Genomic DNA, 27,839 nt, shown 5'->3' with positions numbered 1-27,839 from the left:
TAGAATTTACATTTTCTATTGGAAATCAACAGATTTCCTTCCTTCTTCCTTTATTTGCTACATGCTTAAGTTCCACTGACTTAAGTGTAAATGAGAGGTAAGAAAGAGGAACATCAGGTCTGACATCATTTTCACTTTTAAGAGATAAACAACCTGGATAGCATTAAAGCACCTATTTTCTTCTAGTAGTTGAGCTCATTTTTGTTAAGTGTATTATTCATCCAATATGTTCAAAGCCCGTTTAGAAAGACAATCCTCAAAATAAAATTAGCACACGCACATCTTTGCTTTTGGTGGCAAGAGCCTTGTTTAATTTCTGGCCCTTTTGGGAAAAGCAGTGCTGAGTAAAAACGGTTGAGTGGGACTGAACTCTTACTGGTTTGTTACCACTCACAGCTACCAGCTCTCCTTTCTGTAAGGAGCAGCCAGCCCTGGTTACCCCCTGTCACAGCAGACGAGATCCGAAGTTAATATTCAGCTGTGGAAAAGCTTGGGGAAAAAAGGGAGAAAGAAACACACAAGAAGCCAGAAAAATCAGGACCAAGAAGTTGATGGGGAATAAATGGGATCATCACACAGCTCTTAAATCAGCAAATGTCTTCTACGGTGGTTTTTTATCTAAAAGGCACGAAGGGAAAGTGAGCTGGAACAGCAGGTAGGACATTCAGAAATGGCCATAGCTTCTGTTCAGTGTGACGTACACAGGGACAGAGCATGGCCAGCATTAGCAGCCGTTGAAAATGACAGACATAACATCTACAAATCAATACAAGTCTGCAATCAGCACATCAAGGAGGAGCCTAATAAAAAAACCCTCCATTAAAGAACAACAATGGTAAGATAATTGCCATTCTGCCTCTATATCCTTTTAGTCCACGTTCCCCTGAAATTCCTTTGTCCCCAGCTTCACCCTAGTTAACTGGAAAAAAATGTAATTAAAATGTGAAAACAGGCTCTTCTGATAAAAATGCAAATTTCTCAAGAAATTCTGACAGCATTTTCCCACTGAAACACAGGGATGTGAAAGATCGCACACAAAAAATTAGTCATGGATTCATGTAAAAAAACCAAACCAAACCTACACAATGACCAGCCAATGATTTTTTACCGCGGAAAAAGAAAATGAGATGCAGCTGTTACTTCAATGCGGCGTCATAAGATAACAAAAGGCATGCAACATCTTGTTGCACAGAAGTGGAAGCACTTCCCCTCTAATCTGCCAAAACCATACTGTTGACTGCGGTGTATTCTCTCCAAATAACACCTTCCATGGCAGAAGTGTGCTGCTTCCAAAATGTGATTTATCTACTTGTTTACTAAAGTACACGCTGATTTCCCATGAGAACAGTGAAGAGCTGGCAGTTCAATTTATTTAACAAAACTTCTAATCGTTCCCTAATTACTGTGTAAGTAATTGGAGAAAATATTAACAGGCAATTTCTGTGCACAGAACATTGAACAAGTCTGGTGATATCAACAAGAACAAGCCCCTGTCAGATTTTCTACATCTATGGGGGAATGTATATGTCAGCAAACTGCCAGAACATGAGGCACTCCTTACTCTTCTTTACTCCATACACAAATGGCCATTTACCAGGAAGGTTTGGGTCAGAGATCTGGCACGCAACTTGCCCACATTGTCTCCAAGCCATGATGGCCAGCAGAATCACTCTGCTTTTGCTGTGGCCATAGCTCTATACTTCCCTTTCAGCTTGAAAAAAAGTTTCAATCCTGAGTTGGGACCAAAAATTAAAAAAAAAAAAAGAAAAAAGAAAAAAGAAGCATTGTGTTTTTCCATGGGATAGAAATTTGTTGTTTCACTCAGTTGTCATTATTGTATTACTTAATAAATCAACTGAAGGAAATCCTCCACTTGTAATTTTTTGCGCAATCATGGATTTCCTATTAGGAAAACGGGTCCTGTCAAAAACTTCTATAAACACCACTTTTGTTTTGCAAAACAGTGGAGGGACAAAAGATTTTTTTCCCAGCTAAATGTATTTTGGCATTTCAATACAAGAAACCTAAAATTCATAACAAGCCCATAAGGATATTAATGGTTGGCATATATCAAACACAAGCTTATTAAATAAAGACTGCCAGAATGAATTAGCTGGATTTAGAAACACATAGAAACACACAACAAGCTAGCTTGTTATCTTACTTTATAAATTACCAACTATTTTTTTTATGCTCAGAAAATGATTATTTCTGTGTTTTACTTCTCTTTTGTTAAACTCTTGCCATATAAAACATGATGTCAACAGACTGTTGGACCTGCAAAATTAGGCACCTGAAAATAAAGGAAGGTCAGGGCTTCTGCTGGTAAATTTCCAATTTATTTCTCTCCAAAATTCCTTTTTCTCCTTTGTCCGTATATTAGCAGCACAGAGTTAGCCTGAATGAATTCGCTCTGACATGGTCATGCAATGCAGCAGAGCAAGACCTCCTATGTCCATCTACTTTTACTGTAGGGAAGGCAGAAGCTGTTTGCCCAAAGTTCCTGTCTATAAGCAAGTTGGTCTGAAGCCTCAGGAGTAGGAAAAACCACTGCTAGTCCCACTTGTGTGGCAGCCTCTGGATCCTTGGAGGTCAGAAGGAACCTCTGCCTACAAACACTCTCTTTGCTTAAACAATTCAAGCAATGCAATAAATTCAAACTTTGCTGAAAAGACTGCACACAGAGCAATTTTACCAAGTAAACTATGAGAGGGAGAAAGGCAAACAATACGTGGGCTTTCCAAAAACCATTTCAATCTAGGCTGTTTCCCTCAAAGTTAGGGCTCATTCAGGACACTTGAGCCTTCCCGTTCCATTTCTTTTTGAAAATTGCTTCATTTTATAGCAGCCAGCATCAGATTGTTCTTCCTAGCAAAACACAGCAAAACACCTGCTCTGTTTTTATTTAGTGCTCACTGGCTGGAGAGGGGAGAACGGCAGATGAAAGCTTTCAGTTGTTTACCACTTACACAGGTTATCCCTCCTACTCCTTTAGCAAAACCAAATCCTACTTATTTTCATAAAATGCCAGGAAAATTCCCTCAATGTACGGAAAGTTATCTACAAAAACTATTCTCATTTTTAAAAAGAAATATTGGCAATAGTATCTGCCATTTTTGGAACGGCATAATTCTATCAGCTACATCTGAGTTACACCTGTGTAACCAAAATGCAGTAAAGAATGAATTATTTAAGCTAACATATATGAAAGCCAGAGACCTGTTGAGGTAAAAAACCAACATATAACTTTCATACAAAATCTCCAGGAAATCCTTTACTTCCCTACAACATAGAGAGTAGAGATAATTAAATTCACAGCGTCATCCCAGTGTTGTTTTTTAATTGGCATTTGAAAGTAATATGCTGTTTTGTATGTATATGTATGAATACTTACATTATATGTATAATATATACACTGCCTATGTAAAATACATGGAAAGATACACACATATATAAAAAATACTGCCGATGAGGACCTACTTATAGCTTTAGCTTGCCCCAGTCATGAATAAAGAGTGAAATTGTCATCGCACTGGCAGCTAAAGGGGACCAATCTTAGCACATGAAAATTCTTGAGGTATGTTTCTAGTAAATCAGATGTAGGGAAGAGGCTGGTATTTGTTGGTGGTGATATGCCAAGCTGTATTTTTCATTTCCAAAAAACATACTAGCAAGAGATTGGTGTTGGCCAGGAGACATTGTCTTGTAGGGACACAATGTGCCATACAAGCAACATTTAAGGATGACAACAACTCTTACTTTTTTGAATTCAAGGGACAGGCTCAAGGCTCATTTAGCCACTGCTGGATCAAAAAATCTCTCTCCCGTATTTCTCAGGACCAAGACAATAATGCTTCTGTCAGTGTGTGGGATGAGCATCTCCAGTTTGTCTTCTCTTTCCCACACATTCCTTGCTTACAATTTCACCAACAATTGCCACAGTCTCTCTCTCTCTTCCCAAGGACACCGCCAAGGCCATGCTGCTCACTTCTCACCAGGACCTTGCTAATGACTTTTTGAATAGCATTACTTGTGTTTCAGTTGCTTGCATAAAGGAGCTTAATGGCTCCTTTAGACATATTCTGAATAAAAGACATTTTTGCAGCCACCAGCTCTTATAAATTGTAGAAATGTGAAACTAGAAGGACACTTGCTATGTGATTTGCCTGGTGTTTCTGCCAAAACATCATATAATCCTGCTTCTGAAAGCATCAAGATTTATCTAAAAATCTACTGAAGCCTCCTGGATCCTACAACCACTACCAGAAATATATTCTAGAATCACAATATGAACTAGCTTCATCGACATGACAAATGATGGCTCTTGGCCACAGGGACCTTACAGTCTAAGGTTAAAGGTGAAACATCCACTGTGAACCACACTGCTTTTAGCAATTCATTGTTTGGTCTCAGGTATGTGCTTACATAGAACAGCTATGTAATTAGTCATAGTGAGTGATAATTAGAAATAAAATCAGTAGTTGTGTAGGTTAGAATTCTATCCCATATGCCTTGGGATGAAATTCAAATAGCTATAAATGGTGCCTGTTGTTTGTGTTTCCCCCAGCTTTCCCTCTTATTGTAAATCACTTCTAAAATAATGGAGAAAATAATAATTTCCTTATGATTCCTCTTTCAGTTTTCCCTTTACTCCTTTTTCTCCAGATACGCCCTATCCAAAAGCACCATCTTCTCCCTGTAAACAGACCATTTTTATTTAAGTATTTGCATTTGTACTCTTCTTGCATCTATCTGCACCTTATTTTACTGACCAGGTGTTAATTCAAGTGCCTTGGAGTAAAGAATTACAAGAAATCTGATGTAAGGAATTGCAATACATTGGGGAGAAGCAAGGTGACTTCTACTCCGTTTCACCTCATACATATGCACACTGTGCCCCTGCACTAGTCCAAAGAGAAGCAAAATCTCTGCAGTCTGTAGGAAGTAGGATCTTAAAAGCAAACACAAAGGTGGAAGTTGGTCCTGGCTTGACCTGCAAAGACAGGAGGGAGGGTGGGAATATGTACAACACTGTCTCCAAAGCTGACCCAGTCTAACAGAAGGGAAGGACACATAGAACAGAAGGACACATAGAGGAGAAAGCCAAGTCCACAAAAAAAAAACCCCAATCCCTCCTGCAATCATTTATTATTCTGAAAATACCACTGCACTGTCTCTAACTGCACCTCAAAGCAGATCTTTAGAAAATCTAGCCCCCAAAGAAACTGCATTTTTATACTACTACTAGAAACCAATCAAACTCTTGTTTATGCTCTCTTCACAACCAGCACAATTAGAACCTTATTCCAAAATATCAGAGACAGAAAGTTTCAAACTCAAAACCTAAAGCACCTGGTTATTCTCCATTTACTAACTCAAATGATATTTCTTCCCAAGACTATTAATAGAAATATTGTAATATTACCGTAGAATGTACCAAAAGTTTGGGGTCATATCTGCACTTGTAATTCACACCGGTATTCATTCAAAATAACTCTAATATAATTGTTAGGAGACTCACAGCAAAAAGTTGTCTAAAATTTATATTCTCTCAGTTATTCTGAAAGAAAAAAATTCTCTGTTATTCTCTGTTATTACACTTAATATCAGGTCTTAATTGACCAAACTGGAATTCTTCTTGAGTTACATGTCTTTTAGGACAGGACGGGCCTCCTGCTTTAGGTCTGGTGTAGCCAAAATAAACAGCACAAGGGTAAAAATAAAGTACAAACCTGCCTTCCACGCAAACCATATGGACCTCTTTCTCCTTTTGGTCCTGGATCGCCAGATTGTGCCTATTAAAAAAAATAATTAAGTAAGTAAGTAAACCATTCCCATACTCATTTGAGTCATGCTTGGTTAAAGGGATACTGTGAATTTCAAAACAAGGTTCTCCAAAGGAAATCTGAAATATTGTATTGAAGGTCCTTCTTCAACTCTAAATACAGACTGAAAGGAAGATTTTCATAATATGGGCAGACAACTAGATTTTTTCAGAGAATATATGATTTCCAAACCAAAGAACAAAACATTTCTAGTGTCAGGTCAAACAGCCTCTATTAAAGGATGAGAAATTATGAGTATTAAAAGGGTAAAACCACTGGCTCCAGAAAGTCAGCTTACAGTCTCACAATCCAATTTCAAAAGGCATGGAGGAATTTCCTTCATCCTGTGGAATAACTATTTGATTATACCAGATGACAAACCTCACACAATCATCCACAAATATGACGGAATCTGACTAATCTGAAAGATATAACAACACTATTACCTTCAAGCTACTTTCTTATGATTTATAAAATCAGATAAGCAGCCTCAGGATTGCAGGCAAAAAGTTACCTTAAACCCAACTTAAGGCACTTTGCATTTATCCTTTATTTGGATGTGCAAATGCTAGACTGAGTGATCTCCCCCAAAAGAATTTTTGTGTATACCCTGAGACACCTGAATTTATGCCTATGAAAATTATGATTGTTCACTTTTGAGATATCCTGCACATCCTAAAATGCATAAATAAAGCATTTCAAATATCTTACGCTTTCACCAAAAAGATTGTTACTCTTAATTTTGTCAGGCATTCGTCTTTTGGATTCTCGGCTCACCATGATTCTGAAAGTCAGAGTTAAAAGGAAACACTGAAACTCTATTATAATACTTTTATTGGAATCACTTCTTCTGATCTCTGGTTATGTGAAGCTTTCCCCCACACCCTTTAATAGCTATTTTAGCCTGGCACAGAGCTGACAATTTCTTTTGTGAAGAGTAAATCAAATAAACATGAACTGTTAGGTCCTAACGGAAGAACTACACAACACAACACCGTTTACCAGCCTTATAAAGTGCTTACGACAGCTTATCAATTCACAGAATTAACAAACTATCCAGAGGGTAAAAGTTACATCTAAAGGTTTAATAGATGAAACAGAATGAATTTAAAACTCTGCTTCCCTGAAATTTCTAGTCCACGCTTTGGCAGAAAGAGGCTTTTCAAATAAGAGAAAGCCCAGATCGAAAAAGCTTACACTCTTGAAAAGCTCTGTGCAGCTGTGGCCAGAGCCATTACTAACATCCTGTGCATACTGTGCTGGCTGTGCTTGCTGGGGTTTTTTTTCAAAGGCATTTAAGTACCATACAAACTGCAATGCAAAAAGAAACATGATAAAGCTGATTTAAATTCAACACACAATTGCTACTCAGATCAAGAGACTGATCCTGCAGACATCCCCTGGACCTTTGCCTGGGAAATAGTTCCAGATGTGGATTCCAAGAACAGAATAGGCAAGCCATTTTTAAATCAAAAACATTAAGGCAGGGAATTAAACAAACAAAATTAATACAGTAATTTAACTAAGGGAACCTTACTTTAATTCCTGTTTTCCCAGGAGCTCCGGGAGGCCCTGCCAGACCCACAGCTCCTGGTTCATTCTGAAATAAACAAAAGGAGGCAGATACTACAATGTAAAATAAGAAAACAGAGAAAACACACAGATTCTTTCTCAGGTTGGACTTACATTTTATAAAAGTTGACCAATGCCATAAAATTTGTAGGCTACGAAACCACTATCTACGCCTCCTTATAGCCCTCCCATAGAAAGGAGCCCTCAAGGTTCCAGGAAAAAGGTTGATCTTCCAGATAACACACAAGACAACGTGTCAATAACGTCAGCCTCTACCTCCACCTCAAGCTTCCCGTTTGATTCTGGGATTCATCTGCAATCCGCAGTTGAACAGAATGACTAAGAAGGAGGAAACTAAATGGAAGAAAACTGTAGGTGCTATTCTATTACTTGTAAGTTAAAATTAAGGATATTGATAGAATTTGTCTTGAAAGTGGGTCACAGAACATGATCCTATTTTCTCCAGGACTTTAATCCAATGTAAGTATTTTTGATATAAGAAGAGTTTGGCTTAACCAAACTTTGCCACATCCTTTAGTATCATCTTTCTGAAATACCGGGCTGCAGAATGACAATAACCACCTCATATAGTACCAACTAAATGCTTTTCTCCAGGCATTTGGCAGGGATTAGTCAGCTAATGTAAATAAAACTTAGCTTCCTAGTTGTAAAATAGCACACTCCACTTCTTCCTTTCCCCTCCCTTAAATAGCAGAAGCTTTCAAAACACGGAGGCCATTGTTACTTTTATTGGGATAGCACATTTTTTCTAGTCTTCATCATGTCAATCTTTTCTTCTGTCAGTTCCAAACAGCTACTATTATTTGTCCTTATACTCTATACTTAGCAAAAATATCTTAACAAAATTGCTAGTAGCTGTCCATCAACATGGCCATTTAAAAACCTGCAGGGCAAAATACTGACCACTATTAAAAGAGAGCTCGTACTCATCAGTAGCAGTGGGAACTTTGCTTGAGCAAGCCAGGTTGGCATCTTGGCCTCATATTTGTAGCCAAAAAGCAGCTGCCAAGCTATTCTAAAGAAAGCCACGCTATTCTAAAGATTTTCTGAAGAAAATCAACGGATGTGGAGTTGGGATGATACATCAGAGCAAAGGCAGATCTACCCTCCCAGCCCGTCACGGCTGGCTTCCAGAAGCTGTGATTGACAGCTTCTGTTAATGAATGTGACCTCGGCCCTTTGCATGTAACAGATCTCAAAGACCAAAGCTAACGTGTTTCTAAAGAAGCACATGCATTTTTTCATTTTTTAAACAGGTGTAGAAAATGCACAGACAGGAAGACAGAGCCCTCTCCATTTCTTTAGCATCTTTTTAAATGAACAAGTCTCATTATAGGATAACGAAGAGGAAAAGTACTCTCCTGCATTCTCTTTACAATGGTCACAGCGATAAGCACATTTTTCTCTATACAGGACAGATACATGGAGATTTCTATCTCTATCATCTCTCAGGGTATTTACAAATGTGTGGAGTGGGGCTGGAAATGGATTTGACTATGTGCTAAGTAAGGCTTACATCAGTGAGAGTGCTGTAGCCAGGGATACTATCCATAAAGCTCTCAAACAACTGCAGTAACTTTATTTCTTTTACAACAACGATAACAAAAACCCAGCAACACAGAGTGGTGTTCAGTGGATTTAGGTGAGGATTGGAATGGTGCGAATTAAATATTTGTATCCTAAAACACAGAGCAGTTTAAAATATAATATTATAGAATTTTTATAATTTTATATGGAATTCTATAGTTTTATAGAATTATTACAGAATATTAAAAATTCTCTGTGTCTTGCAGATCACTGAGTTGTTAGGGGAAGGGGCATCAGAAAGGGCAATGCTTTCTCCAGTGCCCAGGCCAGCATATCACATAATATGTGATACAGATATGAAAACTGGAAGAGTTAACTTGAGTGAAAAGATTAAATGACCACAGACTAGAATCATTGCAGATAATAATGCCGTGAAAATAGAAGAATAAGATGTCTTTTTGTAATACGGGATTGTATTTTCAGCTGAAATGCTTCACATGACAGTGTATCTAGCATGGGCTATTTTAGAGTATAGGGAAATTGAATAGTTTATTTCCAAACAAAAGTAAGTTGATATGGTCAGATAACAAAAGCATTATCGACAACAAAGAGCTTTGTAGATATAAGGAACTGCATAACCACGTGGCATTCCTTCCTGGGGAAAAATGGTATTGCCAGCACAAGAGGCAGTTTCCTTGTGGTGAATTACAGCAGGAAAGAAAGCGGGACAAAACAAAGATGGATTAAGCAATTTGATGAGGCCTTTGCTCTTAAAGTTGTTCTGTGACCTGCTCTGTGTTCCTGGGAAAGTCTACCCCTGGCTCTCTGCTTCTGCCTCTCCTTCCTCTGCTGCTGATCAGCCCAGGACTAACTCTTTGGATCTCAGATGTTTCTTCTAACAGGGTGCGACTCCACTTCCTAGAATAACGGCACTTTTGCTAGCGGGAGGAGTCGCTAGCAACATCATTAAGAACACAACAGCAGTCCTGGGTGTCATATGCTAACACACAATGTGTTGTATAAAAATATTCTGATACAAGATTTGTTTAAGAAAAGGTTTTCAAATACTGGGCAAGGAAAAAAAGTGGTCAGACATGATTCCTAGTCAGGAGTTGGTGGTTGTCACCCACCTCACACCGCATGACAATTTGAGTGCTAATTGGAAGACAGGAAATCAATTCCCTTTTTGGTCACTGAACACCACACCTGCATATAAACACAACATTAACATCTACACAGCGTGTTCAATCAAAATGCCTAGGACTGGTCGCAAGACGCTGAAGACAGTGAGAAAACTGGACACCTTTTGGACAGAACTGGCAAAAAGAAGTGAAAAGCAATCGAGAGACGTGCTTCGTAAATCAAACTGAAGCCTCCTCAGCTGACTATTGGCAGAGGAAGATAAAGATAAGCAGTTGGTTCCCATGGTAAATTGTTTGCTGGGAAACGTATCTTTAAATAAGACTGCGTATAAAAAATGAATTAACTGTCACATCAAGGAAGCATTCAAGATGTCTTTCCAAAATAACAGCAAGCATTCTGTGCCTGCAGAAAACATTGTTTTAAGAGTCTTGTTCTCGAGACAAAAATGCTTCTCAAGACAGCATTTTTATGGATAAGCATGCAACAGAAAAAATATTATCTAGACTTGAATGTTGAGTGGCCTCTGAAAAAAACAAGTGAAAACAGTTTTTCTTTTCCATGACAACCTTGGAATTTGGCACCAGAATAGCAAAGAGGACACATGTGAGTGATCTACAGGACATTTACAGTTCAAAAACAGTCTGTTGCAAAGTTGGTGCTCACATCAGAAGCAGGATAGGGCACGGCAGTCCTAGTGTATTATATTTGATTCTAAAAAAGGTTTACGGATACCGTGACTTTGCAGCACCAAGGTCATCCCCAACTAAAATGTAGCTTCAAGTTCTACAGCATGAGGTTCTACAAAAATCAGGCATTAATTTTGTGGAAAACACAGAGATATTAGATAGAGAGCAGCCTTTGGCTCTCATCAATATGACCCCTCCCTTTCATGTACGTAATTATCTTTTCAACACCAAAGTCTCAGGGAACAATGTTACGATGAAAACAAGACTCATCTCCTATAAGCCACTAATCGACTGGCATTCCAATAAACTGGAGCCACATAAGCAATTTAGCTTGTGCTGCCTCATATAGAGCAACTAGTATTTTCACTCTTTTTTACTGAGAAGCAACAATTTGCTTGAATCCTGCCAGTATTTATTTTCAAAGGACAACAGGAAATAGCAAAGTGAGGGACAGAGGGAGACCTGGGAAGACTGCCACAGGTAGGAACTCAGCATCGTCTCCTTAGTGTCCCAGACAGCTACTGATCAGGAAAGAGGAAAATTTCTGTGCGCGGGAGCTATACTGTACAGATGAGCTGGGTGAAAGAAAGCTTGCAGAGAGTAACATCCTTCACCCCTCTCCTGCTTTCCACCCAGTAGTCCTGCCAGTGAGTTCAGAGCAAGGGCAATCAGACCAGAAAGTTGCTTTCATGAACATTGATCTGCTCAGTACAAAAGGCAGCAGCTATACTTCCCTTTCTCCACATCCCCGTAAAAATGTCCGACGTACCAGGGAACGGAGCTCATGAAAACACATGGCTGTGTGGGAGATGGGAAATGTTTGGCAGTTGGCAGAGGAGAGAATGGTACCTTCAGAGAAAGAAGTGAGTGAGCAAGGGACTCTCCTGCGATTTGGGTGTTGGGAAGCCCATCACCAGGAAGCCAATAAGAGGGCTTACGGGAACACACACTTGAGAGATATTACTTCATATATATTACTTAAGGTGTCTAACCACCAACTTTTAGCTTGTCTGGCCAGATTATTCCACTGGATGGTGAAAATCAGTGTGTTTACTTTGCTTTTGAATTAAAGTATTCAACTACAATTATACAGATCTATTGGCAATGCACAGGAGGTTGTAGGACGTCAGAGCATGAACAACAAAAAGGTTAATACACTCATAACAAAACGTCCATACCGTCGCTGCTCTTGAAAGCAAGTCCTTACAAAAAAACCTGTGCTACAGCACTTGGAACAAGATTTACACCCAGAAAGGAGACTAAGGAGCAAAGGCAGAAAATGTCTCTAAGACAGGTTTTTGCTAATGAAAGAACTAGAATTCCTATGAACTCAAATGATGATAATTGTTAGATTAATAACATTAATTCATACTTGATAGTTTCTACATGACCAAATCTGTGACCTTTCTTTGCTTTTTCTGTCTTAGCTTACTATAATAAAACTGTCAAGTCCTTTGTTAATAGCTTGTTATAGATAACTACAACAATGTATTAGGTATAATTGCAGAATTTATCACAGCTGGGAAAAAATACTGATGCAGGAGAAGTGCCTTGCGCTATCACTTTTTTCTCCGTTGTTGCTAGGAAGGCAGCATTATTAGAAAGCTAATGTTTTATCAATAATAATTAAGTTTTATGGAAGTTTTTTATTGCTTTTGTCTCTTAGCAATATGTATCTCCTTTTCTGGTCAATATCATGTACTGGAAAGAAACTTGAAAAATCAATGTAATGAAAAACGTTCAGATTGCAATCCTCACTTGGTTACACATCCAGTACCTTGTAATTAAACAACATGGCATGCTTTCAGTATATTACTTACTGGAGGACCCTTACACCCTGGTCTCCATTTCTGTCCTTTTTGACCGTTAATGCCTTTTTGTCCCTAAAAAACAAGGTGTACAAAAGAGTTCAGTTGACACACACAAACCATTAGTGCTGTGAATAATTTGTGAATTTGTGAATAATAATAATGTTTACCTGTGGTCCTTTGTATCCTTGTTTTCCTTGCAAGCCATACTGACCAGGCTGTCCACAATTGCCCTGTTTTTTAAATGACAACAAATCTTTGTCTTCTTAAGGTTTTCTCATGTGACCTAACAGACAGTAACATGTTGGGATTTATTGTATTGAAAAGGTCTATTTTTTTTTCTTTACATCTTCCTGCTATGGATAACATATTTTCTTGCATTTACAGATGTCAAGAAAAATTCCAGAGGATCTACCTAACCAGTGTGTTTTCAACATGTTGAACACTGCAGACCCAGAATGAACTAGTAATCAACACAGCAAAAACAATCCAAAGACAGTAGTGCTGAAACCACACAGTGATAATGTTCTTGAAATAAAATCTGGTGTGTGGACAATATGCGAGGCACTAAAATCATTTAATACTGTAGTCACCAGGAATGACTTGCTGAGCGCTAAAAGCAGCACCTTCTGCTTTCGAAGGCCTAATGCTGAAAACCGATACAAACAAATGAGAAAAGAAGTTTTATGTACCTAACAATACTTACACGCAAGCTATAAATACCTAAAATTTGCAGTTTTATCCGTGTAATATTTGGAACATACTGCTGCAGGTGTTTTAGTGTAATAGCATGAAGCATACACATAAAAGTCCAGATGAGGCTCCTGATCAATTAAAAAAAATGTTTCTCAAACATATCTATTGCAACTACTTTGAATTCTCTTTTTCAAAAATTCTTGATTGAGCTCCTACATGGAAAAGGGCAGAAATAAGAAAAGAATAGTTCTTACCTCTGGTCCCCATTGTCCCCTTTGTCCTGGTATTCCCTAAGACAAGGTAAAAAAAAAAATGGCTGTGAGGCCAAGTTAGGTATCATCTGAATGCTGTTAAAAGCGGATAACTTGTTGCGATTACTTCATTAAAACTTTTCAGCTGAAAGATAAACGAATGCATAATGCAAACAAATGCAAAAAAACATACTTACAAAAACAGTAGTCTAGTTTTGGCCTCCAGTGCCATTCTGCATGTTGCTTAGGAAAAGGTATTTTTATTTAAAAATAAGAGTATTGCTACTCACCAAATTAAATATTGCTATCAAAAGAGTAAGCAAAGCAGAGGCTAAAAAGCATTCTCCCACTAGATCAGGCCCTAGCAAGTTAAGAACTATTTTTCATTTTCACTGTGTACAGCTTCATCTGTTAGAGGAACTTACCAGGTTGCCTATGCCTCCTGATGAGCCATGTGAGCCTTTTTGTCCTCTCTCGCCCTGCACATGGAAAATTTAATTTCCTTAGCATCATTGCAGTTTCTCGTTTCTTCTTTTGTCCATTTTTGCATGCCAAATTTTTAGGACTGTCGACAACCGTCTTGTGGGACTTCCCACAACAACATTCTATGTCAAAGTCTTTCAGTAAATAGCACTGACCACCAAAAGCAACCAGTTACACACCTCTGAATGGGCCCGGCTGATAGCACTATCTAAGAGCTGGCTAATACCATTACAGTTCTTCTCCGAAAGATTCCTGCAGGCCCTTGTTAAGAGCACAGGCTGGGGGTTAGAGAGTTGGCAGATTCCTGGCTCTGCTTCTAGCCTGCCCTTTGATTATCGGGCTAGTTACTTCTTTGTTCTGTGCCTCAATTTCTTCCTTCGTTGCAGCGAGGATAATGACACAGACCGCTTGTGAGGGCATGCTCTTGCTGGAAAGCATTGCACAGGAGGCAAGCATTGGTACTGTTGTATCACAGGAAAAAAAGGCTCACCCAGTCTTTTAACTCGCCCTGAGAGCAGCGAGGGATTTACGCCAGACCATTTTCTTAGGTCCTTCGTCTGGATGACAAAATCTGTTTTCAGTTGACTCGAAGTGCAAGTGGGGCTGTTGCTTTTCCCTGGAGGTAGCTGAGCTTCCCCCACAACTGATTTCAGGAGAAGGAGAGGAGAGTATTCAGTTCCTTTGCCAACAGTCCAGGCATGGATCTTAGATGGGTTTAGAAGCTATGCTGATATCCGAGGGATCTGTGAATATGGTTGCACTTGCGAATCGAAAGAGTTAGGACCTATGTTCCTCCTCCAGAGAGGAGGAACAGGACTTTGCTATCTGTACACACGTTTCACATGAGTTCTGGTAGTGTTATTTGTGAGTGCTGCTAACGGCAGTGCTCTGTCTGTGGTAACCTGTGTGTCTGACTGCACTGGTGTCCTCTGTGTGTGTATATATCTCTCTGGAATACAGGCTGAACCTCACTACTGGCCAAACCTGCAAACAGGAGCAGCAGCAGTGGCACCCATTGGACTGGGACAGAAAGAGCTCCTAGGTCTTAGTGTGCACTTGACTGGGCTTCAGCGACTGGGAAAGAGGAGTCCCCAGGTCCCAGAGCCCATGGGATTCAGTGGCTATCATAACATCTTCTCTTAAAATTGGAAGGTTTAAATGATTTGCACATTGGAATCAGATCAGCTCTTTGTCATTTCCTTGGGGGTTTGATGCTGACAGTGGCACTCATTCCTTTTCAGTGGTATTTCTGATTAAAGACCTTTCAGACCTTTGTTAGCATCTTATTTGATAAGTGATAAGTTCCCATATACTTAGCAAAGATATATTTAAAATAGTGCAGATAGGAGGAGGAAACTGTATAACTCGTAAGCAGATATCTCACAGAAATTCCACATATTTCTAAACAATTACCTCTTCCCCCTCATCTCCTGCAAAGCCTCTTGCTCCTGCTATTGCACTGTTCAGTCCAGGGTTGCCCTGAAAAAAAGAAACACCTCCCACTAAGAATGCTTATTCTTACAAAATCTGAGATGTTAAATAAACAAGTCAGTCCTCAGTGAATGCATGTGATTACTGTCAACATTAGGAGTTCCATTTAGAGAGAACAGATTAAGGACCTGGTAGATCAAGGATTTGGTAGTACTAACTACTTAAAAACTGTAAAACCTTCTTTAGCAAAACAATAGAGAGATTTACATATATGAAGGGTTAATAAAAAGCCTATGTATTAGACATGCCACAGTCATTGCAATATCACGTGAACACGCTGGAAGAACATCTCGGTTTTGCCCTGGTGCATAGGAGACTATGTATAAAGTCTTATGAGTACATACAAGAAGACAGTCTGCATCTAGAAAATAATGATGCACTTGAAAAAAACATACAGGATCTCCTCAAAAGCCCTTCTGGCCACGATCACCAGGGGGTCCTCTTGGCCCTGCACTTCCCTGAAAGCAGAACATATCTCAGTAAGAACCTGAAACACTACTTTTATGCAGGAATTGCCAAGAGATAGGTCCAAATTCCAACCTTTCAACCTTCATTTTTAAATAGTCTCACTCACAGTTTCTTCCCCAATTCTACCCCCCAAAAAACCCCAGAAACCTGGGGGTTCTTGGACAGGAAGCAATATAGAAACAGGCACTATGCTCTACATTTTGTTTCATGTTTTGTTTTTTGGGCTTTTTTTAACTAAAGAATAAATTCAAAACAGTTATTGCAACGAAACAGAAATTATTCCAAATATCAAAGAACTTTGTTTGTAGACTACATCACTGAAAGGCATATGCTAACATACATTTCATGTTTTGAATGTAACGGTGCCTTATCTGTGAATAACCAGAGTCTTCTGAGTAGCAATCAGCCCTGTGCCTCCTTGGGCACCTGTATAACGGCAGAAAGGGTAAGACAGTTTCTTCTGGAAGTGAGGTACCAAGCAGTTATTTGAGAGTATCGTTTTCCACGCTTGAAACAGGTATCCAGCTGCTGCTCCCGCAAGCTCAAACTGGTTCATGCACAGACCTGCATGGTGGCTACCCACCAGCCTGCCATCCCTGATAGCAGGCATTGAATTGTGGAGGCTAAACTGTAACCGATCACCCGAATTACCACCTTGGTTCCCACTGAGGATTGTTTTTAGCACATGGACCAAGACAAAATGTTCAGTGTCTACCAGGCTGGGTTTTTTGCTTCAGTTAGCCATTCTACAAATGGTGTCTCATCAGTGAAAAGACAAAATACTCAATTCTCCAACTATCTACTGAAGCTGCCACAAGGCAGTATCTCTTTTTGCCATTTGGAGTCCTAAGTCACACCTTGTTTCAGACTGCAAGGTAACTGGAAAGGCAACAGGGCTGCTCCAGGCTTTACAAAAAACAATTCTCTGATGTTGGCAAACACAGATAATAAAAAAACCTCGTCTTGTGTACGTGAACCTGCCAGGGTACTACAGAGGTAGGAGGCTTCCTATCTACCTTTAGCCAAATAAAAATTAGTCATACGCAGAAATTACTTGATCCCTCAATAAATATGAGAAAATGCCCACCTAGAAGACTGTAAGGTACAGATTTAATTATTCTTCAAATTCTCTTTTAAATAGAAACATCCTACAGGCAACTACTTTCTGGGTACATACCCTATTTACAAAAATACCTGCTGGCTATTCATCAGTAGTTTGCTCTTCTTCAGATGCTGGAAGTCCTATAATAACTCTCCTGATAAGAATTCAAACGAAAAAATGTGCAAATAACTTTGTGGTACAAGGTCGACTCCATGTGCTTGAGAGTTTATTAAAGACATTTCTCACAGGGACAGTTTCATGAAATAGCCATACTATTGTTCTTAAATCCAAACCCTGACCAATAAAAGATAACAAAATATTACCAGATATCCAATGTCACCCTTTTCTCCTTTCTTTCCAGGAACCCCAGGAGATCCCTTAAAGACAAAATATGGTATATTAATTCATTTTTATCACTCAGTAACTTTGAGATCAAGAAGGCAAAAGAAAGAAAATAATGTACCTCTTCTCCTCTAATTCCATCGCTCCCATCTTCCCCATTGTCACCCTGAAATAATACAAATGTGCATGAATTTTTCACATAAACGACCAGTGCACATTTACAAACTCCAGCAAGAATAGGGTGACGTAGACCAAGATTAAAAAAAAAAACCAAAACCAAGGAAACAACAGAAGAAAAAAAACAGAAGAAAAACTAAACACAGGAATTAATGACTAATGCTTGAAGTTTCATTTCTCGTATGTTCCCTAGGCACAACCATAAACTGGGCACTGCAGCAGACATCTGCAAAGCAGCCTAAAAAAAAGTAACATTGACTTAACACTCACTGACATATCTGCAAAACTCTCAAAATCTATATTTAGTGCAGGACAAAGCCCTAAACAATACTGCATTCACAAACTCAGACTGTTTAGAGTCATTCGGTACCTTTTTTCCAACAAATCTTCAAAACCCCTGAAAAGAAAAAAGATGGCAAAAGTTAGAAAGACATGTAATTAAAACATTGAAGGATTATTCTAAATCACAATGAAACAATATTTTCAGAATTTTTGTTTAAGCTTTAAACCTCTTTTGCCTGGACGCCCCATGTTGCCTTGTCTTCCTTGTGGTCCAGGTAGTCCTCTTGGGCTCTGAAAGAGAGAAAAGAAGAATCCGATTGTTTAAATTTATGTGAGGTTTACACAAGCTGGCAGCTAATTTGTTAGAGAGATCTGGTCCTGTAGTCCTGGAAAGCCTTCTTCTCAAGAACTGTAGCCCCAGTAAAGTCCCTGGTTGACTGCGGATTAAAGAGGTTGCAACAACAGGGAAATGTGCAACTGCAAAATCCTCATAATTCACTGACCTCCTATGAAAGATCAAATATATCAGCAGTATATCCTAGCAAATGTTGAAATATTTTTAATCTCCCTGCTATAATTTTGACTTCTTTTTAGCCATATGCATTGTTCTGTTAATATTCATGTTACACTTACAATCCCAAGTCTCCAGCTCCCATTTTGACAAATCTGACTCCTGTAAAAAAGTATCACTGTACTAGTGCATCTTAAATTTGAAACTACATACAACTACAGAAATACCACAGAGCAGAACTAATATTTGTGGGTCTGGCTGACAGGATTTCCATGCAAAATGTCTTCTTGCATAGTGTGATGAAAGTAAAGCAAATACAATGTGATGATGCCATTACCCATCTGCAGGCTTGGTTTTGGAGTACTGCATCTTGAAATATCAAGGCTTGCTCTTGAGCAAGCAGCGTTCCAGAGCAATGCCTACAAACTATTACAAATTGGCTGACAAGACCAACAGAACAGTTACTGCATCCTCCTGACGATAGCTTGGGCCATGCTCCTCTCTAATATCCGTTACACTGCTACACTACTTCCTTACTGTCACTGTAGTTACTTTTAGTTTCCACTGATGGGTCTTTGCTCATTTACCAGTTTTTTTTAAATTTGAAACAAAAGCTATATAGATGAAAACCGTTCGCTCTTTTGGGAGCAAACTTATTCATCAATCTGAGAGATGGTCATAGCCTTGCAGTACACTTCCCAGTCTCTTTCCCGTTCATGTTTTTTGTTTCAGCAACCTGCCAGCATCAAAAAATATTACATCTGGGTCACATCAAAAGGATATGGTTTGGATGGCCTTCAAAAAACACATCTAATTTGGACACAAACAAAAATATCTAAAAATGGATGCCTAGATCAAAGACCTGGTCTTGACTGGCCAGAACTGGCTTATTAACAGTTCCTTCTGCAGAAAATGGCTGGTTTTGTCTCAATTTGTTTACTTTTAGTTTCCTCATACAAGACTGCTTTTGATTTTTCAGTAACAACTTAGGAAAACACGAAAAAAAAAACAAGGGAAACAAAAAAATGCTTTTTGTACAAGTCTTCTACAGGAATAAAAATAAGTTCCTAAATACCTTTGCTAAGTAGGCACCCACCCAGCCACGTACATGAGCTAATCAGGTTGTTGTAATGTATTTCCATTATATCCCAAGAAACGTTACTGAAAATTTTATGATCTTGTCTCTGTTTTATTCAAGTGATGCGAGAGAGTTCTCACCTTGAAAGGTAACAGAGCTTTGTAAGTTCAATATCCAGCTAGTTTAGATGATCTTTTTTTTTCCCTGCTCAAAAGTTTTAGTTTTCACAAACACAGGTTTTTAAAGTGTTATAACTTACCGGTTCTCCTTCATCTCCAGGATATCCCATGTTGCCTTTAACACCACTGGGTCCCTGAAATTAAAAGATGAGAGAGAATGCTATAATACTTGGCTGACCTTCAGAAACCATTGTGGAATTCTGGAAAAACTAAATGGGCCAATATATTGTTCTTTGCATATCCTGTCCCTCTGCTTACTCTGGGCTTCAGACACTGCTGAACACTTGAATAACAAAAAACTTCTTTCCTGATCATTTTTCTGCTAATGCTTCCTCTAATGTTACTGACAGTTTAAGTCATCACTAATGCATTATTTGTCTCACATTTAAATTTGAAGGTGGCCCCATGTTTTTACTAGATGCTCCAGGGTGAACAATTTTCTTTCACTGCAGCCCCCAGGAAAAGCTCCTTCAAAGTTTTAAAGTGTCTCCAGCAACTAATTAAACATTTCAAGACAACACTGAGATACACCTTAATTACTGAATCTTTAAAAGCTGATAGGAAAAAAAAAGAGAAAATCTTGTACAAGATTCATAATCTGTCATACCTAAATGCTTACTTTGCATTTTTATGAAGAATGTTTCATTGGTTTGGGTAGAAAACAAGTGTCATTGGCTTCTGCTTCAAATAGTTTCTTCTTGAATGCCTTTTGTATCAATAGTAGTCAATCAATTGCTTTTCTGTCTTTGCTGGTGAGGGGGGTCGGACTAGATGATCTTCAAAGGTCCCTCCAACCCAAACCATTCTATGATTGTATGACTGGAGCTTCTCCACACTGGCATGAGACCAATTGCTTTAATGGCTCCTCATTTGTCAGCCTGGATGAGCAAGAAAGTGTGTTGAGGAAGACCAAAGAGCCATCTCCACCCACAAGATAAAACATGCCTTCTCCAAGCCATTACTTTTGACATACACCAAACTAACGATTTGACCCAAGAAAGTCTGGTATCTGTCCTTGTAAGAAAGGAGTGTACTTTAAAAAATAAGCACCAAATAGATGTTAGCCAGGAAATACTTCTGAACAGATATGGCAGAGATTTTAGAGCTTCTACGAGAGTCCTTCCTTGAGTAGTCCAGGCAGATTTTTAGAAGTCGATCTCTTTTCAGACTATATTTCTTATAAGCGCAAAACTTACAAAATTTCTTAATGTTTCTGATTTAACATTGTTCTTTCATATTCTTTTTTATTCTAGTCCAATTATTTTTGAAGGAGTTCATGTAGCATATCTTTATATAAGAGTTGAGAGTGCACTCTTCACCCTGGTTTGGAGCCTAGAAGGAAAGAGGGATACGAGTAAACAAATAAGTTGTGGGGATAGTATCTTAAAACGTGTATGATTTATAGAACTGTTTTAGGAGAGATATAATCAGCAAAACAAACCATTCTGAACCTAAGGCGGGCATTTCCACTGTCCTATGATTCCACATAGATGAAAGCTGCACCAGAAACAGCCGCCCTGGGCTTTGAGTCTCAGTACAGGCTTAATGAGCACTCCGAATGTTTCAGTATTAAATGACCCTTGTTGTATAGCACAGAGGATAAGAGAGAACATTCTTTCAACCTCTCATTCCCCTTCCCCTGTGCAAAAAAAGATTCATAGGCCAAAAAGAAGCTCCTACCTGAATTCTAAGGCCTCTTTTGAAACAGGGTAACGTTCGGAGAGTGAACACATAGCCTGGCACAACAACCGTTATACTGAATTCTGAGATAGGGCTTCGTGTGAGTGGCTGTTTTCTTCTGTGTGCCTAGAGTATGCTGCCAGGCGGGGGAAGCGCTGACCCTGGCACAACGTTTTGTGAGAGCTTTTTGGAAAGTGAAGAGCCTTCATATATACTCTCTCCTGAGAGAGAGAAAGCTAAAAAGAGAGAGTGTCTGATCCCCCAAATTTTACCCCACTTAGCCATCAGCACTGCAAAGTGCTACCCTGAAAGGGGTTGCATTGTACTTTGTCTTTTGGAGCAGCAAAGTTTGTTCTGGTTGTGAACTGAGGCTGCAAAGGAGCACTTTCTCCTATGGTCAGTCGGTTTCCTGAAAAAACGCAGAGCATTAAGCAAAATATCAGATCACAGATGCCATGCTGGCAGGCGACAGAGGCTGTGGTTTGCCCTGGCGAGGCAGGAACCCACCATCTGGCCTGGCAGAGCATTAGAAATACCAGCAGGGCATAGCTGTCCTGCGAGTGCACCTGCAAACCTATATTGGACTTTGCTTAATGTTTATAATGAAAGAAGAACCAAGGGCAGAAGAGGTGCCGTGCAGGGGACAAGATGATAAGTGTGAGAAGACTCAAGGGAAATCTTTAACTCTGGAAAAGCAGAGAAGAGCTAGAGGACAAAATAAAGCTATGGCTGCTCAAAAAATATACGTGAACTAACACTATATAAGCCTGAGCTGTCCATTTTGTCAGCTGTTGGAGGCAAAAAATCTGAAGCCTCCAGCAGCAGTGTTGATGGCTGCTGAAACATACAGGTGAGAAGCAACACCCATTATTGAGTGACCAGTCAACATTTTTGTCCACAGGGACATTGGGACTGTATATAAAGTAATTTTTCATTTATACAGGGGACATTCTTCTACCATACTTGCATTCTTGATGGTTTGAAAAAGTATATCCTTCAAATACCCACATGATAGAGCATGTTTTTATTTAGAATTAATGTACGTGTTTAACAGAACTCTCAGTTGTTATGGAAGCTGTCAAAATAAGTTACTTAAAACTGAATAGAATTAAATGTTACACTACTGAACTACAGTACAGAATTTTCCACTATTTCTTAACTACATCAAAGGAAAAAAATACAAGAAAAGTCACAGATGTCTGAGGTTTAGGAAGGTTCTGTTGCATTCATTAACTGGACATCTAGTTAGTAAAAAAAAAAATAAAATCAAAAGACAAATGATTTCGTTTAAAGTATTTTTTGCTTGTTTGTATGGGTTAACTTTTCATTCCCTAGCCTGTAGCATTTCACTGGCATCTTTCCATTGACTTTAACGGAAATCTTTACTATCAAAATGAAATGCAATGCCCTCATGAGATTTTGGTTCTTTCTGGAACTGCAGAAACAACCGATTGCCACCCTAAGTAAGTTGTTCCAAGACTGTTTAAAAATGCAGTTATTAGGAACACAAGCAGTCACAGGAACTTCCTGATGGCTCTGAATAGAGGTCTCTGAAAGACACACATTCTAGGGAAAAGCAGGCAAGTTGCTAAGCAAAACTATTAGAATCTTTAGATGAGCTAATCAATTATGAAATGTTCCCCAACCTCCATACTACTCATTACTGTTGACTGATTCCTCTTCCTGCATTGTTAGACAGAGGGTATATTGTGATTTTGGAAGATACACCAAAATCATGCCATAAAACACTAGCAGATAAACAACTTTACATCATTATTTACAACTCAAACTTAGCAATACAAAGATAGGATGTATTCTTACTTTTATCCCTCGTTTTCCCCTATCTCCGATTTCACCTTCTTACTGAGTGCATTTGCAAGACAAACAGCAGCAGGTCCTCTCATCAATACTGTTCTTAAAAAGAAGTTACTGCAGATGAAAATGTATTTTCCAAAAATTTCCTCATGGCTCTGCTCCTGCTCTTACTGGAAGCACTCACCATAAGAATACAACTGGACTTCATGCTCTATTAATAGCATGACTCCTTTGTTAGTTGTATTTATCAGACTTGATACTTGTGGTCTGATTGTGCAGTTCTTTTACCCAAGGTCTTACTGCGTACATTGGTTCTTTATGAAATAACTTACGAAGAACTTGGATAGCCTGCTAGCAATATCTGTCATGCCAATATCTCAGTGAGTTGCAATATTCAAATCCTTTTCCAAACTCAATGGATCGGAGGCTTTGCAAATTGGAGGCTCCTTCCACAATATCAGTTCTAGGACCATCCAAACCTAATTATAGTAAATATGAATATAAATATCAGTTCCACTAAAAAAACAGTTTCTGTACCTTATATATACGTGCATCATGAAGAAGGTGAATGATACCTATTAGGAATGCCAGCTGTAAAAGCCACACTTTTGATGGTATACAATTCTGTGAGTGATTCAAATGGGGTGCTAGTGACAATGAAGAGCCAATAAAAGGCTCAACATAAAAATCTTCCTATTTGAATAATGATTAATGATTCAAGACCATATGGTTGATCTGGGTGTCAACATAAATATTCATGTAATCATTTAGCTCTTAGGAAAAACAGAAGTTTTAGATTGCACTTCTTTTTACATTAAAATAATAACAAATATTGGTGGCTCCAAGTCATCATTCCACCTCCTACAATAGCAGATCTAAAGCTGAGGTAAACGTCAGAGAAATTACAGATCTGGATTCTCTGTTTCTCCAGCCCAGTTCTGCTGTAAGAATGCATGTCTTTACCTTGATCTAGAATGACAGCAGTGTGAAATTAGACTAAGCCTGTGGCCACAAGACACTTCCTCAGACTGCAAAGCAAAAGGCAAAAAGGTATCCTGTGCAGTAATGTCCTCAAGTGCTGCCCTTGAACTCAGATCATTCAGAGAAACAACAGGGAAAAGTCTGTTTCCTTTTGTAAGGGAAAAAAGCACACTGAGGCAACAATTCAGCTGAAAATGCAGTTATATCGGGATTCCAGGGTGAGACTTAGGGAAGGAGCCAAATGCACAGAGGAGTATGCTGGTCACAGCAATAGCAACAAGCAGTACTTTTCAGGTTTCTGACTTGGTCCCGAGTCTCTTTTATACAGTTGTACAACACAGCTGGCAATATCAGCAGATTCAAATCCAAACAAACCGAATTTACTCTGATTTAAGTTCCCTGAATCTAGCAGACAGACTCCTGACTCACTTGAACAGAGATGAGAGCAGTCTCTAGCTGAATGATGCTGCACAGCCCCAGCAAATGAAATTTAAAAACCAACAGAAACAAACAAAAACCACCCAAACCTAAGACCAAATATATTTTTAAATTTATTTTTAAATGTGTTTTAAAACTCAATCCCAAATCACGCTTCTACACCTAATCTGCTTATTGACACAGGACAACTGGCCAACAATACACAACACTGCCAGGAAAGCAGTCTTTGGTACAGCTGAGTGAGCTGTTAGGCATATCTGTCTATCTTCCCATCTTTCCCATGCGGCTGCCATAGTGTCAAAAGAAGTCTCATGTTCTCCCCATTATTGCTGCTCGGCAGTTAATAGCATCTTTGCTAAAAAGACTGTTATGCTCCATTTGACTGCCTGCGCTTGTCACTCTTGTACTCCACTATAGCTCTTCTTGCCACCTGCCTGCTGTTCAGAACAGGGAATTCTTTGTAAGGTTGTTGTTGGGAAAAGAGCGAGAGACAATAGACATGAGACAACAGATGTCTGTATGGGATGAGGGACAAGCACACACCAAAGAGCCTGGTACCAACTGAGAAGCCCCTTGCATCTCCCTTCAACAAATCTAGCCCTTTCATCTCCAGTTCTGGTTTTTGCCGTTTCTTGCATGACAGTCTCCTGCACACATTAGAAAGGCTTAGCCTGTGGCAGCTTCTCCATTCCTCCTGCCCTACCTCTCTGACCCTGGGCTCTGAAATCAGGCACTGATGCAGATACTGAAGCCTACAGGGCATGGGGGGAGAGAACTACTCTATCTTCTCCCCACTCTGCTGGGTTTCTGGGCGATAACAGACAGTGAGGACAAGGCAGATTGACTGGTGAAACACAACAGATATGTGTGGCTGTGGGAAAGTTAGTCAAAGATTGTAAGAAAGATTGTTTCAGATCATAAAATCTCTAAATGGGGAAGTCATCCCAAAAAAGCATTACTGTTTACTTAGCCCTGTTACTAGGTGTTTTCTGAAACATCCACTACTGGCCACAGACAAAGATAAGGGCCAAGCTAGGAGCACAGTCTTACTTGGCACTGTCAATCTCACTTCAATGGAGCTATTCTGATTTATATTGACCGGGCATCTGAGACTATAACTCCTTTTATTTGCTGCTAATCTCCCTCTGCTCTTTCTGCAGAAAAAATTAAATACCTCTTCTCACCCCATTGCTTCTCACCCCACCTGAAAAATGAAACATTCTGACTTTTCTAAAATAGATACCTTTATTTTTAAGTTCTTCAGATTTTTGTTGGAGTGCTTCTAAGTCATCATCCACACCATCTGAAAACACAAGTAATACCTACAAAGACATAAAAGAGAGAATTTAAATCACACAGAAACAAAGAACAATTGTATTTCAAACTTTCTTACACAATTTTGACCAAAGAATTTTGCCTAAGTCATCACATTACCTTTTGTTGGGTCTCATCCTTGCTCTGAAACTTTTCTCAGAGTGACTGCAAGAATTCAACATTAAGTTGGGATGGTCTCTTGATCACAGCATCTGACAGGTTATGCAGGACAGATTCACTGTCAGTGTAGAACTTTGTGGATATTGGAGTAACAGTATTCTTCACTTGGACAGCCACACTGCTCTCTGCCTTGGACCCAACATTGCAGCTCACGTCCCTTAGAGACAGGAGCGCTTGCAAAATCCCAGGGAAATGTTTTTCCAGTTTGGCCTGTGCATGATATAAGTGGTGGCCTTCCCTCTGTGATGAGATGGGATCAAAACAAGCTACTGTTGGGAAAAACATAAATAAATGCATCAAACAATTTTCATTTCAGGTAAAGAAAAACAGAGGAGAAAAAACACAACAAGGGGAGACCAATGCACATCAGCTAAGTAGGCAGGAGCCTCTGGAATGTGTTCTCTCCAAGCCTCAGGTAGATTATCTAAAATTAATCTTTAGGTCTCTAATTCATTTAGAGACATGTTCATCTTAAACCCACTCAGACGCATTTTTAATTTCTAGAGAAAAATTGTGGAAATGAAAAACATATTGGATAGCTAAAGCTGTCAAGAATCCTTAAATGCCTTTAACTGAAAATGTGTTCTGTAATTATCCTTATATACCAAATCTGAGAGCCCTTCCTTCTTAATAGCAACGTCAGCATCAGTTTCAGAAATTATTTCACTGGAAGTAATTCTCGGTTCAGCAGTTTTTGTCCCTTCCTTCTCCTTATTCCCCAGCTACAGGCAATTGAGCAGCTATCATTTAGAATATCAGAGGGCTGTTTGTTTTTAACATGTTATGCAGGAGAGTTAACACATAACTGCTGTAGTATTCTCATTATTTTAAAAGTAATGCTATACCTAATATTTAAGATTTGGGTCAATACCAAATCACTTCCCTTCTTTGCTCCTCATCATGCTTTTTACCTGTGCTTGCACATTCATTGTGGCAGGCACAGCTCTGCACAGTTAGCAGGCAGAGCAGGGGCCCCCAACTCTCAATATGCATTTTAGCATAATTTCTCACTGCATGTGAGGTGATGGGAAAATCAGAAGCAAAATGAAAGCACATGCCACAAAATGAGAAGTACTGCCACCGTGTCCCTTGTTTAATTAGATGTAAGGTCACTCTAATCTGTAGTATCACTGAGTATGCAGGGGTATTCTCTGAGATTAATGTCTTTCTCATATTATTTCTGTCTGTAACTCAGGAGAAGAGAAAATACACATTTTAAAGAATTACACCTATTTCTAGTAGTACTTTATTTCTGCTCTGTAATAGTTGCAACTGCTTCTAACTTTCTCAAATTAGTGTTTGGATGATACGGCATCACAGTTGCTGTTAACCCAGAAGCCAAACCGGTTTGAAAGTGCTAAGGCTGTATTTTGAGTAATGAAGTGGATGAAAATTATACACTCTAAAGCTCAGACAGAAGTTTAAACAATTAAAACTAAAATCGTCAAGCCCGGGTTGTGTGATCTCAATCGATCAGTTCAAAGTTGCAGAAAAGAGAACGTAAGTAGATGGGTAAGTTAATGAGGAGTACAGCAGGGTGTGAGCTTGCAGAAAACTTACTAAATTCACAGTAACTGTTCATGTGTGTCTTTTTACCCTTCCCGAGGGGGAGAAAAGCACAAAGACATAGCCACATGGCTGAACACGGATTGTTTGGACCTCTTAGGACTCTGAATAAATCACCCTTGCACGCCTTACGCTTTGCTCTTCTCCCCACTCTCCCCCCTGCCCCCACCCCCTCAACCCTAGGTGAAGGGAGTTTGGAAAGCTCAGAAACTGGACGCTGGGT

At 39.2% G+C, this 27,839-nt stretch overlaps 1 pseudogene; it reads right to left on the bottom strand.

Moving 5' to 3' along the window:
• LOC142406485 (collagen alpha-6(VI) chain-like) overlaps positions 1–27,839 on the bottom strand; it is a 40,720-nt pseudogene that overhangs the window by 1,509 nt on the left and 11,372 nt on the right.

The sequence above is a fragment of the Mycteria americana genome, chromosome 2 (genome assembly GCF_035582795.1).
Source record: "Mycteria americana isolate JAX WOST 10 ecotype Jacksonville Zoo and Gardens chromosome 2, USCA_MyAme_1.0, whole genome shotgun sequence".
NCBI lineage: Eukaryota > Metazoa > Chordata > Aves > Ciconiiformes > Ciconiidae > Mycteria > Mycteria americana.
The sequence above is the reverse complement of the archived record's forward strand: the minus strand, read 5'-3'. Positions and strand labels throughout refer to the sequence as shown.